Source organism: Mirounga angustirostris, unplaced genomic scaffold, assembly GCF_029215605.1.
Source record: "Mirounga angustirostris isolate CCGP_5_RB_7025 unplaced genomic scaffold, mMirAng1.0.hap1 SCAF_3, whole genome shotgun sequence".
Taxonomy (NCBI): domain Eukaryota; kingdom Metazoa; phylum Chordata; class Mammalia; order Carnivora; family Phocidae; genus Mirounga; species Mirounga angustirostris.
In genome coordinates this window covers 22,621,720-22,640,259 of record NW_026991711.1, presented here as the reverse complement: position 1 = coordinate 22,640,259, position 18,540 = coordinate 22,621,720, and positions in this window count along the sequence as shown.

Below are 18,540 nucleotides of genomic sequence, written 5' to 3'. Positions count from 1 at the left end.
TAGTGGTCATGAATTCCTTTAACCTTGTTTGTCTGGGAAACTATCTCTCCTTCTATTGTGAATGATAGCCTTACTGGATAGAGTATTCTTAATTGCAGGGGTTTTTGTTCGTTTATTTGTTTTTGTTTTTAGCACTTTGAATATATCATGCCAGTCCTTTCTGGTCTGCAAATTCCTGTTGAAAAATCAGCTAAAAGCCTTATTGGATTTCCCTTGTATATAATCGTTTTCTTTTCTCTTGATGCTTTTAAAATTCTCTTTATCACTACTTTTTGCTGTCTTAATTACTATGTGTCTTGGTGTGGGCCTCCTTGGGTTGATTTTTGTTAGGGGCTGTCTGTGCCTCCTGGAAATGGATTTCTGTTTTCTTCCCTAAATTCGGGAAGTTTGCAGTTATTATTTCTTCAAATAAATCTTCTGCCCCCTTTTCTCTCTCTACTTCTTCTGGGATCCCTGTAATGCAAATATTATTACACTTGGTGGTTTCTCTGAGTTCCCTTAATCTATTCTATTTTTTTATTAGTCTTTTTCTTCTGTTCAGCTTGATTGCCTTACATCACTGATACATTCGTCTGCTTCCTCTAGGCTACTATTTATCACATCTAGTGTGTTTTTAATTTCAATTATTGGGTTCTTTATCTCTGATAGGTTCTTTTTTACATTTTCTCTTTGTTAAAAATTTCACTGAACTCTCCACTCTTTTCTCAAATCCACTGATTATCTTTATGACCATTACTTTAAATTCTCTTATCAGACATATGACTTATTTGCATTTCATTTAGCTCTCTTGCTGTGATTTTCATGTCCTGTTCTTTCATTTGGTACATAATCCTCTTTCTCCCCATTTTGTCAAACTCTCTGCATCTGTTTCTATGTGTCATGAATGTCAGCTATGTCTCCTGCTCTTGAAATTAGTGGCTGTATGAAGAATAGATCCTGTAGTGCCCTGTAGTGCTATTTTCCCTGTTTAGCAGTACCTGACACATCAAGGGTATCACCTATGTGCATTTTGTGCCTCCCTACTGTTGTGGCTGAGTTGTGTTTGCCTTCAGTCCAGTTGTCTGCAATGGCTCTTTCTGCTTGTTGTGGGCCGAATTTCTTCCCTGTGTTGTTAATACGACAGGCTGGGGCCACCTTGTGCTTGAGTTGATGTAGACTAGGTATTTCCAGGGATGCATTATCACAAAACTGTAGGATGCTCTCCTATGTTGTTCCCTGAGAAGCTTTCATTGATGTGTAAGGCCTGTAGTCAGACCAGATGTCTGCTCCGGCCCCCTGCTGGGCCATGGTTGGATTGGTGTTTGTGGTAATTTTCCTCTCTCCCTGGGGCAAGAGTCACTTTGGGGAGTTACTGACTCCTGTTGGGGCTGCTTGCACACCATCAGGCTTGTGACACCACTTTGGATGGATTCCAGCCAAGGATATTTTGGAGGGGGCAGGTCTATAGGAGAACACAGGGGCAGGGTACATGGTGTTAGGAAGGTTTTCCCCAATCAGCTGTAGGAGGGAACCTGGAGCAGCTTTAGGAAACTTGTGCTGCTGGACTAAAGGGGGCTGGTTCACAGGAGAACTCGGCAGCAGGGAGTGTGTTACCAGTAAGGTCCACTGATGGTCAACTGCAGGAGGGGACTTGCAACCACCCAGGAAAAATCCTGCCAGGCTAGCTGAATTGCGGGTGGATCCACAGAAGTCCATGGAGGTAGGGTGCTGTTAGCAAGTTAGGTGGAGAATGTTACACTGTGTTGGTTCCTGCAGGTCTCCCATGTATCTATGTTGGGCAGGGGAGTATAGTGGTCCCCACCCTTTCTTTTGTTCTTGGACAGATCTCCCAAAGATCCCTGTCCATCTAGTCCAGGCTCTGAGATTAGTAAATAAATCTCCTTCCTATATCCCCCAGGCATTTTTCAAACTGCCGCTTCTATGCTGTATCTCCTCAAGGCTGTTTGTTGTGCTGTTTCTTTAAGGGTTGGAACTCCACCCTCCCAGTTCTCCCAGAGACTTGCTGGCTGACTTTTAAATGTGTTGGTGTTAAGCCCCACTCATTGTTAGGCCCCTGTGGTTTTCAAAGCCAAATGTTATGGGGATTCATCTTCCTGTATGGGTCTCCTGTGCCTCGGGTGCCTAAATTTGGGGACTGCCCCTTTCCCCTCTTTCCCTTCTCCCAGTTCCCCCCTACCTCTGATAGTCCCAGGGGTCAGTTTGACTCTGAGCATGATTCTGTCCTTCCTATCCTCTTCATTGTGGCTTCTTCTCTACATTACCTGGGGAAAGTGTTTTTCCAGTCTTTAGGTTATTTTGGGGGGTTATTTTCTCAGATGTGAGTGTTATCTAGCTGTATCCATGGGATAGGGTGAGCTTAGGATCCTCCTACTCCTCCATCTTCCCTGGGAGTCTCTATATAATTCTTGTAAGAAATGAAGTACGTATTATATGTGAGAGACTTAGTAATTGAAGAAATTATGTAAAAATATTAGCGATATAATTGTTGTATGTTTCTGATATGATTTTCATGGAGCTTGTCAATTATTTAAGTATTTCCCTCAAACACATTTATATCTTTGAAGTTGGTGGCATGCAGAAAGTTTTAGTTTTGCTGACTCATGAATGATGGCTGGTATATTGGGCTTTTTCCTACTACAGATAGCCTGTTATTGGGTAAAATAACTTGTCATATACTCTTAAAAATAATCTTTTGTTTTTAGCTTACTCTGTCAAAGAAAGAAACGTAATATGTTTGGTTATGTTTCCATTGGTATTAAACTGTTCTTGAAATCTGGATTTTTTTTTTCTTTTTATAGGGTTATTATTGGTGTTCAGAAGAAAAATAATCAACACATGCTTAGATGTGTGTTCTTCTGTTTCATTTTATGCTTATGTTGCAACTACTTTCCACTCCTTTCATCACTGACTTCTTTATTTTGTCACTAGTTGTATAGATTCATACACTTTGCATTTTTGTTATGCTAAGAGACTTCTTCCATTTGTTTTTCTTTCCTATTATTAATTTGTTTTTTCATATTTTAATTACCACCTTTATAATATTTCAACTGTTCCTCCTTTTATGCAGTATATATAAAAACATAGTAAATTATTTTAACTCACATTGACAAATACCTAGGAAATCTTGATCAGAAATCAGCATTCAACATTTAATAAATTACAAAAAAATTCTTATTTGAGAAATAAATCTTATCATGGGATCACACCATTGCTAAACAATTACTAAGTACTCTGTTGACTTCAAAAAACATCAAATGTATTCCTATTTTCTATTTCTTTCCAATTTTACTGTGGGCTGTTTCATGGCAAGCATCATTGCTTCTTATACATTTTATACATGTTTTATTCAGTTACATTTTATTGGTACCAGAAACATGAGAAGTATAAAGCAATTTATGTCATTTAAAAATATTTATATTATACATAGGTGTATATATCTTTATATATACTTATATCACTTACATACTTTTATATTAAAGGTATATAATGTATAAATGTAAGAAGGAATGTTCAGCATAAAGCAAAATCTTCTATATTACTTCTTGAATGAACTGTAATCACAGCATAAGATTGTTTTGTGAGGTACAAATTTGATTCGTGAGGTGCAATAAAATGTTGATTGTGACTCAAAATAAAAATATAAGTGATATATTTTCGAATGCCTTTATTAGATTTGAAATAACATATTGTTCCTAATAATCTAGCAATTAAAGTAAAAAATTGTTAATAACACCTTTTGAAACTTCTTATAATCCAGAACACAGTTATATGTTCAAATCTTTTATTTCAGTACTATTAAGCATATGTAATATAATATTAACTGTTGCATGTCAATGTAATGTTTTTGAAAAGTTTTTTGAATATTTTCCTATTTTAGTGTCTTTTATTCTATAATATTTTATTATATTTTATGATTTAATTAATTTGAAAAGCAGTTGGTTGACTAATAGGAAAAAAATGAATTTTTATAGCTGATGGTGTTTGCCATATTTTTTTATTAAAATAAATATCTTTCGGGACGCCTGGGTGGCTCAGTCGGTTAAACGGTTGCCTTCAGCCTGGGTCATGATCCCAGGGTCCTGGGATCGAGTGCCACATCGGGCTCCTTGCTCAGCAGGGAGCCTGCCTCTCTCTCTCTCCCTCTGCTTGTGCTCTTTCTGTCAAATAAATAAAATCTTAAAATAAATATCTTTCTATAAAAGGAAGCTCTATTGAATTTATATATTAAAAAATTACATATGCACTAATTTATTCATGGGGTGTTGTTCATGCACTATATTTTTTAATGACCTAAGACAGCAATGTAAGTGGGACGATTCTTTTACCAAGCCCAACATCTATTCATCCTATAAATACTTACTAACATCTATGAATGAAGGTCTATTCTAGATAAAGCCTTACATACTAGAAAATATAAGCCTTTAATATTTAGAAACCTAAATGCATATTGAAAAATAGTGCGTGTGTGGTAGAGGACTTGGAGAAGGTAGGAAAAGGCAAATTGATGTGGGTGTGGTTATAATGTATTTTTGAAAGAACATGGCACTTATTTAAACCACTTTTTTTTTTAAAGATTTTATTTATTTATTTGAGAGAGAGAGAATGAGAGAGCACATGGGGGGGGCAGGGTCAGAGGGAGAAGCAGGCTCCCCGCCGAGCAGGGAGCCCGATGCGGGACTTGATCCCGGGACTCCAGGATCATGACCTGAGCCGAAGGCAGTCGCTTAACCAACTGAGCCACCCAGGCGCCCTAAACCACTTTTTATATTACTCAGATATCTTAAGCATAGACCAGTCTACAAACCAAGGGGAAGTACAGATAGGTGGATTGTGTGTATGTATGTTTGCATGCATATGTTGTTATTGTAGTCATTTGTTCTTATGGGTTCCTTTCAATCATTTGGAAAAATCTCTTGGTACATTTGTAACCATTTTATTGTTAAAGTGTACAATTTACAGAGGGTGAGTATAGTTAAGAAAAATGTATTCTGTGATAGACATTAAGATAGAAACTTTGTTGATGTAAAAAGATAGTTGATTATGATTAGAACAGGAATTCAATTTTACTGGAATCATTGGAACTACTAACTTATGAATTGCAAATGGATGCAAAATTTATTCTCATTTAGTATTTCTGTGAGTACAGTTTTTTATGAATTATACTTTTATATATTGACTTGTTATACTTTTTGTAAATTTTTCTGGTTGCTAGTGATATTTATGAAAATGTATGATTCTTGCTAAGCCAATTCACAAGCAAATTAAGATTAATAGCAAGGAGAGTGATGACAGTGGATCCTATTTCAAGAAGTATTTCATTTAACCTTGTTATTCTTGGCAGGCATCTACATTTAACATAAACTATAGGGACTATTTTTAGTTCATAGCCTATTTTCATTTTGTCAGGATATGATCTCAGACATAGCCAAGAAATTAATTTGAATTCTGGTCCCTCTCTCCTCACCTCAAATTCAAAACTGAGAGTTAAACTTACTACAAACTTGTGCTTTAGTTTGTTTGTTTAATTTTTAATTGTTGATTTTATATTTTCAGTTGTTCTCAGGTCTTTTTGAATATTTTAATTGATTAACAAATCTGGTTTATGCTATATAGTGTATCTCATATTCCAAATGTGGCAATGCATGTGTTGGTGATGGAAAAATATAATATTGATTGTATAGCATAATTATTTTCCTAAATGCAGTCATTATCTTTTTACCAAACATTCAAGGTTGGTAGAGATAATATTGTATATTTTAATTTTCATACATTATCTAATTTCCCATATAAAAATGCATTTCTTCATTAGATCATTCATTTCATTATTTTTTAATTTATTCATCATAGAATATATATTTGCTAGCTCCTTCACACTCAATCAGAAATTATGTTGATGGTAGCCACAGTTGTGGTGAGCACAACATAAGATAAAGAGAAGTTGAATCACTATGTTGTACACTTGAAGCTAATGTGACATTGTGAATCAACTGTACTCAAATAAGATTTTTTTTTAATTATGTTGATAGTCAAGTTGTCCAGGCAAGTTTTACACTTTAGTTTCTAAAAAACACATAAAAATTGCTTAGTTGTGATATTACTGTAAAAATAAAAATAGAAATAGCAATCATATATAGAAACGTACTGTATCCTGTGTTTTTTAAAAATACTTTCAAATGTTAGCTCATTTAATCCTCATAAATTCTATGAAGTAACTGGTATTATAATTTCTATTTTGAATATAGAAAAATTGAGAGATAGAAATTAAGTGTGTTGCCCAGATTGACACAATCAATAACAGAATTAAAAATGGAGTTGGGAAAATCTGGCAAAAGAATTTCCACTAGCACGCACTAGCTATGGAGTTGGACAGCCTCCATGATGTTCCCAATGATGATTGCCTTGTAGCAATGCCATTGTGTAGTCTTCTGCACTGTACCAGAGCTGGTTGTCCTTGTGTGACTGATGTAATATGAAGTTAGGCCATCAGAGCATTGCAACTTTCAGTTTGGTTGCTTGAATCTCTTGCTCTGGTGATTCCTTGCTTCCATTCTGAGATGACACTAAAGTAGCTCCATAAAGGGGTTCACAGTGAGAAGAAATAAATATCCTAGCCAACTGTCAGCACCAACTTGCCAAGAAGGTAAAGTTACTTCTGAGTGACTTCTGTGGAATTTAACTCTACAAATGCATATGTGCCTAAGAAGAATGCAGTCCACCTGATCTTGGCTATAATCTCATGGAGACCCCTAACCAGAACCTCCTAGTCAACCAGCACTGAGATACTAAACCCACAGAAGCTATATAAAGCAATAAATAATTCTTGGTGGTTTAAATGAGCACGTTTTAAAGAGATTTGTTATGCAACAATAACAATATATTTATACTCATTTCTTCTAAACCTTTCTTTTAAAACTCATTAAATTAAAAAATCATAAATAAATGTGTTTCTATAGATACGATAGGGGTTAGATGCTTGGAGACAAGTCTTCATACAATTTCATTTCCTCCCAATGGCACATCTTACTCTAGTTAGCAATACATGTACCTCTGAATAATTGGAATTGTACACATTTCAAAGTCACAGTTTTAACCAACTTATCTAACCAGCTTTAATTAAGCTGTAAATTGTAATAGGAATGAAATGTGTGCTAGATAAAAGATATTACATTAGTTTCATAGAAATTACACACAATATAATGGCTATCTATGATTTTTAAAAGTTTTAAACATTTTTAAAAGATATTATTTGACAGAGACAGAGAGCACAGAGGGAGAGTGAGTGGGAGAAGCAGACTCCCCACTGGGCAGAGAGCCAGATACAGGGCTCAATCCCAGGACCTTGAAATCGTGACCTGAGCTGAAGGCAGACACTTAACCAGTTGAGCCACCTAGGCACCCCAAGAGTTTTAAAATGTAAATGCAAATTGAAGTGCTGTATGGAAAGTCCAAAATAAACAAAACAAAAATTATCACGGAATGGAATCTTACATATACTGCTTATAGCTTCCTTGTAAGAGAAAAGGATTTTGCCATAATTGGAGCATTTCTGCCAAGTGCTATTTTTTTCTTTACTGTTGTATTTATGATAAAAACATTGTGTAACTACTTAAATGGAAATAGATAGATAGATGTGTATAGATAATGGATAAAATGCTATTGAAGTAGGAGAGAAAAATATATTTTTGGAGTAATCAGTCTGTTCTACATAAAGCAGGCTTAATTAGGGAGTCCCCTTAATTGGGACTTTCCCATCTTATCAAATCGAGCCTAATAACACTCAACTGTAAAGACAGGTGTTTAATTAGGATAGTAATTCTAGGTAATTGGGGTGCCTGTGGGTGATCAAGAGCAGCTTACATCAATCTGATTTCAAGATATTATGTCTTTTTAGGTTTGAAATTTGAAAATATACATTTTTACTATACTTAATTATTTGAGCAAAGCAACATATAGAATTGCATTTTGTTCATAGTATAGAAGACTACAAACTCATAGAATGAGAGAGTTTTCTATAAGTGAACTTCTACCTAGAGAAAATTTATTCCTTTACATCTTAGATTTTTGGAATATATTTTTTCAGTATGAGTAATGCTGATATCCCTGTTTTTACTTTTAAGTCAAGAGATATATTTTACAACTATACTTAAAATATTTAAACTTAAAATATTTTAAATATTTATAAAAATTTTTTATTTTAAAATGTATATTTTAAAAAGTATATTTTCAAATTCAAAAAACTTCCTCTAAATGGTTCTTTAAGAAAAAAAATTGAAAAGGTTTTCAAGTTAAGTAATTTATTTACACATGACTAATTACTATATTTCAGATATACAGAAGTGATAATTATTATTTTTTATAGTTCAGTGTGTTAGAGCATATTTGTTTTATGTGTGATTTCATGGTATTTTTTTGAGCTAATTATTTGCTTTGATATTCAATTGGAAATGTTAAGTAATAATAAAGTCATCCTATAAAAAATAAAATGTAGTCATTTTATAGTGGAAAGAAAATTTTAGGAAAAGATAAACTAATTAATTGTAAACAAAAATTCTGTACAATTAAAGTTCCTCAAATATTTATAGATAAATCTTCATTAAGCAGCGTTTAAAGTAGAAATTTTAGTAAATTCCCAAAGGAAAAACTTAGCCCATTTTGCTAAGCAAGAACCACCACCACCACAGCAACAAAACCCCAAAAAACAGTAAGAAAATTCCTTCAGTAGCAGGCCATAGAACATGGCATCAAGCCCTCCTATCAGCAGGCACCAGCACCATGTCCCCTGCCAGCGGACCCAAGAAACAAACCTGTCCAGAATCTCTAGCCAGACTGACTGGTGAAAAGCTTTCTCTGATGAAGTAAGTCTGTAAAGACTAGAAGAGGTGACTACTTCTTTAAGTTCACAGACAATAATGTGAGACTACAAGGATCATGAAAAATCGGGGAAACATGAAATCATGAAAGCAGCAAAATAAGAAATTGAGGAAGACACAAAGAAATGGAAAAATGGGGGCGCCTGTGTGGCTCAGTTGTTAAGCATCTGCCTTCGGCTCAGGTCATGATCCCAGGGCCCTGGGATCGAGCCCTGCATCGGGCTCCCTGCTCGGCAGGAAGCCTGCTTCTTCCTTTCCCACTCCCCCTGCTTGTGTTCCTGCTCTTACTATCTTTCTCTATCAAATAAATAAATAAAATCTTAAAAAAAAAATGGAAAAACGTTCCATGCTCATGGATTGGAAGAACAAATATTGTGAAAATGTCTATGCTACCTAGAGCAATCTACACATTTGATGCAATCCCTATCAAAATACCATCAACTTTTTTCAAAGAAATGGAACAAATAATCCTAAAATTTGTGTGGAACCAGAAAAGACCCCAGATAGCCAGAGGAATGTTGAAAAAGAAAAACAAAGCTGGTGGCATCACAATTCCAGATTTCAAGCTCTATTACAAAGCTGTAATCATCAAAACAGTATGGTACTGGCACAAAAACAGACACAGATCAATGGAACAGAATAGAGAGCCCAGAAGTGGACACTCAACTCTATTGTCAACTAATCTTTGACAAAGCAGGAAAGAATGTCCAATGGAAAAAAGACAGTCTCTTCAACAAATGGTGTTGGGAAAATTGGACAGCCACATGCAGAAGAATGAAACTGGACCATTTCCTTACACCACACACAAAAATAGACTCAAAATGGATGAAAGACCTAAATGTGAGACAGGACTCCATCAAAATCCTTGAGAACACAGGCAGCAACCTCTTCAACCTCAGTAACAGCAACTTCTTCCTAGAAACATTGCCAAAGGCAAGGGAAGCAAGGGCAAAAATGAACTACTGGGACTTCATCAAGATAAAAAGCTATTGCACAGCAAAAGAAACAGTCAACAAAACCAAAAGACAACAGACAGAATGGGAGAAGATATTTGCAAATGGCATATCAGATAAAGGGTTAGTATCCAAAATCTATAAAGACCTTATCAAACTCAACACCCAAAGAACAAATAATCCAATCATGAAAGGGCAGGAGACATGAACAGACATTTTTCCAAAGAAGACATCCAAATGGCCAACAGACACATAAAAAAGTGCTCAACATCGCTCGGCATCAGGGAAATCCAAATCAAAATCTCAATGAGATATCACCCGCATCGGGCTCCCTGCTCGGCAGGAAGCCTGCTTCTTCCTTCCCCACTCCCCCTGCTTGTGTTCCTGCTCTTACTATCTTTCTCTATCAAATAAATAAATAAAATTCTGACACCAGTCAGAATGGCTGAAATTAACCAGCCAGGAAATGACAGATGTTGGCAGGGATGTGGAGAAGGGGGAACCCTCGTACACTGTTGGTGGGAATGCAAGCTGGTGCAGCCACTCTGGAAAACAGTATGGAGGTTCCTCAAAAAGAGCTACCCTACGACCCTTTGGGGTATTTACCCCAAAGATACAAATGTAGTGATCCAAAGGGGCACATGCACCCCAATGTTTATGGCAGCAGGATCCACAATAGCCAAACTATGGAAAGAGCCAAGATTTCCATCAACAGATGAATGGATAAAGAAGATGTGGTATATATATATATATATATACATATATACAATGGAATATTATGCAGCCATCAAAAATGAAATCTTGCCATTTGCAACGAGGTGGATGGAAGTACAGAGTATTATGCTAAGCAAAATAAGTCAATCAGACAAAGACAAGTATCATATGATCTCACTGATATGAGGAATTTGAGAAACAAGACAGAGGATCATAGGGGAAGGGAGGGAAAAAGGAAACAAGATGAAACAGAGAGGGAGACAAACCATAAGAGACTCTTAATCTCAGGAAACAAACTGAGGGTTGCTGGAGTGGAAGGGGATGGGAGGGATGGGATGGCTGAGTGATGGACATTGGGGAAGGTATGTACTATGGTGAGCGCTGTGAATTGTGTAAGACTGTTGAATCACAGACCTGTACCCCTGAAAGAAATAATACATTATATGTTAATAAAAAATTAAAAAAAAAATAACAAAATAATCTCCAGTAACCATTCATAAAGAATGGAGATCTATGAACTTCTCTGCAAATAATTCAAAATAATCATATTAAAGAATTTCACATTTAGGCATCTAAACATAATCAGGAAAACAATACATATATAAAATGTAAATTTCAACAGAAAGAACTAAACAAATTCTAGCACTAAGAAATACAATGACTGAGATAAAAAAGAAAATTCAGTAGAAAGTTTCAACAGCATACTTAAAGCAGAGGGATCAGCAAACTCAGAGGTCATCTGAAATTATCCTGCTGGAGGAACCAAAAAAGAAAAAAAATTGAAAAAGAATGAGGAAAGTCTACAGAACTTATAGATAACCATTTAGTGGACAAATACATTCATTATGGGAGTCCCAGAAGGAAAAGAGAAAGAGATACGGACAGAACACTCAAAGGAAAATGACCAAAAAATTCATCAATGAGGGGGAACGAAATGGATAACCAGATTCATGGAGCCTAAATTAATAAAATTATGATAAATCAAATGAAGTCTAGACTAAGGCACATAATCAAATGGGTTATTTCAAAAGATAAGCAAAATTAATAAACATTTATCTTGACTAAGAAAAAGACTCAAAATAAAATAAAAAATGGAAGAAGAGACATTACAACTAATGCTATGGAAAATTTAAAAGATCATAAAAGATCATTATGAACAGTTATATGTCAACAACTTGGACAACCTAGAATAAATAAATTCCTAGAAACATCCGACTAACCAACACTGATTCAGGAGGAACTAGAATACTGGAACAGACCAATAATAAGGATTTCGAATCAGTCATGAAATAACTCCCAACAAAGAAAAATCCAAGAGCCAGATGATGACTCTACAAGTAAATCCTACTAAATATTGAAAGAAAAATGAATACCAATTCTTTTTAAACTCTCCTAAAAACAGACATATTGACCAATGAAACAAATGAGAGCCCAGAAATAAACCCATAATAAACTGATCTTTGAAAGGAATGGCAGTAATACACAATAATACACAATGGGGCAGGATACTCTCTTTAATAAATAGTAGCTGGGAAAACTGAATGTTCATAGGCAGAAGAATGGCATTAGATTTTATCTCACACCATAGACAAAAATCAACTAAGACCTGAAACCATAAAAATCCTAGAAAGAAATCTAGGGAAACATTTTCTTGACATTAGGTTAGACTATGATTTCTTAGATGTGACATCAAAATCGCAGGTAACAGGGCGCCTGGGTGGCTCAGTCGTTAAGCGTCTGCCTTCGGCTCAGGTCATGATCCCAGAGTTCTGGGATCAAATCCCACATCGGGCTCCCTGCTTGGCAGGAAGCCTGCTTCTCCCTCTCCCACTCCCACTCCCCCTGCTTGTGTTCCTGCTCTCACTATCTCTCTCTCTGTCAAATAAATAAATAAAATCTTAAAAAAAAAAAATCGCAGGTAACAAAGGCAAAAAGAGAGAAGTAGGATTACATCAAACCGAAAAGCTTCTGCACAGCAAAAGAAACAATCAAGAAATTAAAAAGGCAACCTATGGTATAGTAGAAAATATTTGACATCAATATATCTGATAAGAGTTTAATATCCAAAATGTATAAGGAAATCCTACAACCCAATAGAAAAAAATTGAAAATAGGCATAGGATAAATAAATATTTCTCCAAAGAAGACATAAAAATTGCCAACAGGTTTATGGAAAGGTGCTTAAAATCACTAATTATTAGGGAAAAGCAAATTAAAAGCACAATGAGATAAAACCTCACACATATTAGGATGGCTATCAAAAAATAACAGAATGGTGAGGATGTGGAAAAAAAAAAGTATCCTTGTACATACATTGTTGGTGGAAATGTAAATTAGTGTAGCTATTATGGAAAACAGTATGGAGGTTTCTCAAAAAATTAGAACTACCACGTTATCCAGCAGTCCCACTTCTGAGTATATATCTGAAGGAAATAAAATCACTGGAAGAGATATTTGCACCCCCATGTTCATTGCAACTTTATAAGTAATAGCTAAGACATGGGAGCAACATAAATATCCATCAACAAAAGATAGGGTGTGGTATGTACATACAATGGAATATTATAGTCTTTATAAAGAAGAAAATCCTGGGACGCTTGGATGGCTCAGTTGGTTAAGCATCCAACTCTTGATTTTGGGTCAGGTCATGATCTGAGGATCCTGGGATTGAGCCCCGCATCCATCTCTATGCTCAGCACGGAATCTGCCTGAGATTCCCTCTCTCCCTCTCCTTCTACCCTTCCCCACACTTGCTCTCTCTCTCTCTCTCTCTCTCTCTCAAATAAAGTCTTTAAAAAAAGAAAAAGAAAATCTTTCCATTTATAATAACGTGGATAAAACTGGAGGACATTATGCTAAGTGAAATAGGCCAAACATAGGACAAATACTAGATGGTACCACTTATATAAGGAATCTAAAATAATCAGACTCCTAGAAGCAAAAAGTGGGATTGTATTTGCTAGGGACTGGAGGAAGAGAGAAACGGGAGGTATTAACAAAAGGGGTAAAGTTTTGGTTATAAGATGAATAAATCTGAAAGGTCTACTATCCAGCATAGTGCCTATAGTTAAAAATACTGTATCCTACACTGAAAAATTTGCCAAAAGATTGGATTTTGTATTAAATGTACTTGTCACTCAAACCATAAGAGACTCAATCTTAGGAAACAAACTGAGGGTTGCTGGAGGGGAGGGAGGTGGGAGGTTAGGGTAATGGGGGGATGGACATTGGGGAAGGTATGTAATGTAATGAGCACTGGGTATTATATAAGACTGATGAATCACAGACCAGTGTTCCTTAGACAAATAATACATTATAAGTTAATTAATTGAATTTATATTTTAAAAAACTTAAAGGGATAATACATTATATGTTAATTAATTGAATTTAAATTTAAAAAACTTAAAGGATATAAACTTAGAATTAAATAAATTATAATACAAGCAAAGTTAAAAGAAAAAACAGAATTCCTCTGATTAAAAAAATAATTATTACCAACATTATTTTTAATATGGCCTTATCTTTTTTTTTTTTAAGATTTTATTTATTTTTTGACAGAGAGAGACACAGCGAGAGAGGGAACACAAGCAGGGGAAGTGGGAGAGGGAAAAGCAGGCTTCCCAGCAAGCAGGGAGCCTGATGCGGGGCTCGATCCCAGGACCCTGCGATCATGACCTGAGCCGAAGGCAGATGGTTAAGGATTAAGCCACCCAGGCGCCCCAATATGGCCTTACCTTATTGTTTCCTAATTGTGATAAAATTTTTCAGTTTACCTTGTACTAAGGTACTCTGTATACTACGTATGTGCAGAGATTCTATTAAGTAGTACATAATTGCTCAAAGAATGTAAAACACTGAATTAAAAAGTTATGTCAAGGGGCGCCTGGGTGGCTCAGTCGGTTAAGCGTCTGCCTTTGGCTCAGGTCATGATCCCAGGGTCCTGGGATCGAGCCCCGCATCGGGCTCCCTGCCCAGCGGGAAGCCCGCTTCTCCCTCTCCCACTCCCCCTGCTTGTGTTCCCTCTCTCGCTGTGTCTCTCTTTGTCAAATAAATAAATAAAATCATTTAAAAAATAAATAAATAAAATTAAAAAAATAAAAAATAAAAAGTTATGTCAAGTATTAACTTCAAAAAGTGTAAAAGTCAAGTACCTTAAACTGCTAAGTCAGCATATTTTTTTCCCATATATACACAGAGTATTACCTTAAATTGTTAGGAGAAATAAATTCCCAAGTTTTGTCCTGTGGGGGGGAAAATGTACCTGTCACAAAAATAATAATAAAGACGGATGGAGGAGACCTTTTGGAAGTAATGGATATTCTTATGGCATGAATTACAGTGATGGTTTCACAGGTCTATACTTAATCTTCCAACTCATCAAATTGTACGTATTAAATATGGACAGCTTTTTATATGTCAATCATAGCTCAAGAATGTGGTTTCAGAATTATACCTTATATTTTGATGAAAGTCATTTAAGAATACAGCATTCTAGAAGAGAACAATCCTCTACTGAACCTAACTTATAATTTTAATATTATTCCAATTTTGGGGGATTTTTCTTTTTGTTTTTAAATTTCAAAATTGAAGGTGTGATTCCAGTGATAATGAGTTGGACAACAATACCAATTCTGTTAACGATATGGAGCAAATGGTACCTTCCTTCATTGTTGGTAGAAATGCAAATGGTATAATCCGTGTTGAAAGACAGTTTGGTAGTTTCCCAGAATATTCAGCATAGTCTTACCATAAGATTCATCTATTGTACACAAAAGTATATACCCCAAATGTGTTGAAACTTTATGTTTACTGAAAACACACATATAAATGTTCATAGCCACTTTATAATTGCAAAAAAAATGGGAAGAACCAATATGCCATTCTTCAGGTGAATGTATAAACAAATGGTTTATATTCTTACAGTGAAATGGTATTGAGTAATAAAAGAGCTGTTAAGTAATGAAAATACCTATTAAAGAAATCTGTGGTGGAAATCTTTAATATTCGTGTCTCATTACATTAGCAAGGACTTTCCAGTATAATGTTGAAAATGAGTGGTGAGAGGGGACATCCAATGTTAGTGGGAAAGCTTTGAATGTCTCAAGACATGTCTTTAGTTTTAAATTTAGCATAAGAGAACTTACTAATAAAAATATTGACTAAGATTTTTTTTAATTCCAGTATAATAAAGGTAAAGTGTTTTGGTTTTTTGGTTTTTTTTTCATTTTCAGGTATACAAGAGTGATTCAACAATTCTATGCATTACTCACTGTTCATCATGATAGTTGTACTCTTAATCCCCTTTACCTATTTCACCCTTCCCCTCACTCACCTGCTCTCTGGTAATCATCAGTTTGTTCTCTACAGTTAAAAGTCTGTTTCTATTTGCTTATCTCTTTTTTCTTTGTTTTGTTTCTTAAATTCCACGTATGAGTGAAATCATACGGCATGTGTCTTTCTCTGACTGACTTATTTCACTTAGTATACACTGTTTAGATCCATCCATGTTGTTGCAAATGGCAAAACCTCATTCTTTTTAATGATTAACATTCCTATATATGTGTGTGTACTTATATAAATAATATATATGTACGTACATACATACACTCATATATATACATATATATGTACATACACACACACATATATTACATCTTCTTTATCCGTTCATCTACTGATGGACATTTGGGCTTCTTCCATAATTTGCCTATTATAAATAATGCTACAGTAAACATAAAGGTGAATATATTTTTTTGAATTAGCATTTTCTTATTCTTATTCTTTGGGAAAATACCCAGTAGTTGAATTACTGGATCACTAAAAATAGTGATTCTATTTTTAATTTTTTGAGGAACCTCCATTCTGTTTTCCACAGTGACTGCACAGTTAGCATTCCTACCAACAGTGCATGAAGGTTCCTTTTTCATCCTTACCAACATTTGCTTTTTTGTGTGTTTTTTTTTATTTTAGCCATTCTGATAGGTGTGAGGTGATAATCTCAGTGTGGTTTTGAACTGCATTTCCTTGATGATGAATAATGTTGAGCATCTTTTCATGTGTCTGTTGACCATCTGTCTTCTTTGGAGAAATGTCTTCTTCCCATTTTTAATTGGATTATCTGTGGGGGTTTTTGTGTGTGTTGAGTTGTATAAGTTCTTTGTATGTTTTGGATACTAACCCTTTATTGAATATGTCATTTGAAAATATCTTCTCCCATTCAGTAGCTTGTCTTTTAGTTTTATTGATTGTTTTCTTTGCTGTGTAGAAGATTTTTATTTTTATGTAGTTCCAATACTTTGTTTTTTATTTTGTTTCCCTTGCCTTATGACACATATCTATACAAATGTTGCTATGGTCATTGTCAGAGAAATTTCTGCCTGTGCCCTCTTTTAGGATTTCTATGGTTTCAGGTCTCAGGTCTTTAATCCATGTAGATTGTGTGTGTGTGTGTGTGTGTGTGTGTGTGTGTGTGTGTGTGTGTGGTGTGAGAAAGTGGTCCAGTTTCATTCTTTTGCATGTAGTTGTTCAGTTTTCTTCAAAACCATTTGTTGTAGAGATTGCTTTTTTCTATTGCATATTCATGCCTCCTTTGTTGTAGATTAATTGACCATAGAATCATGGGTTTATTTCTGGGCTCTCTATTCTTTTTCATAGATCTATGTGTCTATTTTTGTGCCAGTACCATACTGTTTTGATTACTGCAGCTTTGTAGTATATCTTGAAATCTGGGATTGTGATACCTCCCATTTTGTTCTTTTCTTTCAAGATTGCTTTGGTTATTTGGGGTATTTTTTGGTTCCATAGAAATTTTAGGATTATTTATTCTAGGTCTCTGAAAACTGCTATTGGTTTTTTGATAGGGATGGCATTAAATCTGTAGAATGTTTTGCATAGTATGGTCAGTTTAATGCTTGTTCTCCCAATCCATGAGCATAGAATATCTTGCTAGTTGTCTGTGTCATCTTCAGTTTCTTTCATCAAGGTATAATAGTGTTCAGAGTACAGGTCTTTTACCTCCTTGGTTAAGTATATTCTTAGGTATATTATTATTTTGGTCCAATTGAAATGAGATTTTTTTTTTTAATTCTCTTCTACTTCATTATTAGTGTATAGAAATGCAACAAATTTCTGTACTTTTTTGGTGGAGTCTACAGGGTTTTCTATATACACTTTCATATCTGCAAATAGTGAAAGTTTTACTTCTTCCTTACAAATTTTTATGACTTTTATTTCTTTTTCTTGTCTGATTATTGTGGCTAGGATTTTCAGTACTATGTTGAATGAAAATGGTGAGAGTAGATATCCTTGTCTTGTTCCTCATCTTAGCGGAAAAGCTCTCAGTTTTCACCATGGAGTATGATGCTAGCTGTGGGTTTTTTCATATATGGTCTTTATTTTGTTTATGATGTTCCCTCTAAACCTACCTTTTGAGGTTTTCACTATGAATGGATGTTATACCTTGTGAAATGATTTTTCTGCATCTATTGAAATAATCATATGGTTTTTATGCTTTCCCTTGTTAATGTGATGTATCACATTGATTGATGCATGAATATTGAACCACACTTGCACCCTAGAAATAAATCCCTCTTGATCATAGTGAATGATTTTTAAAAGGTATTGTTGGAATTGATTTGCTAATATTTTGTTGAGGACTTTTGTATCTATGTTCATCAGAGATATTGGCCTGCAATTCTTTTTTTTTTTTTTTTTGTAGTATCTTTATCTGATTTTGGTATCTGAGTACTATTGGTCCAATAGAATGAATTTGGAATCTTTCCTTTCTCTTCTATTTTGTGGAATAGTTTGGGAAGGATCAGTATTAAAACTTCTTTACATGTTTAGTAGAATTCACCTGTGAAGCCATCTGGTCCTGGACTTTGTTTGTTGGGAATTTTTTGATTACTGATTCAATTTCATTGCTGGTAATGTCTGTTCTAATTTTCTACTTCTTCCTGGCTCAGTTTGAGGAGGTTATATATTTCTTCTAGGTTGCCAAGTTG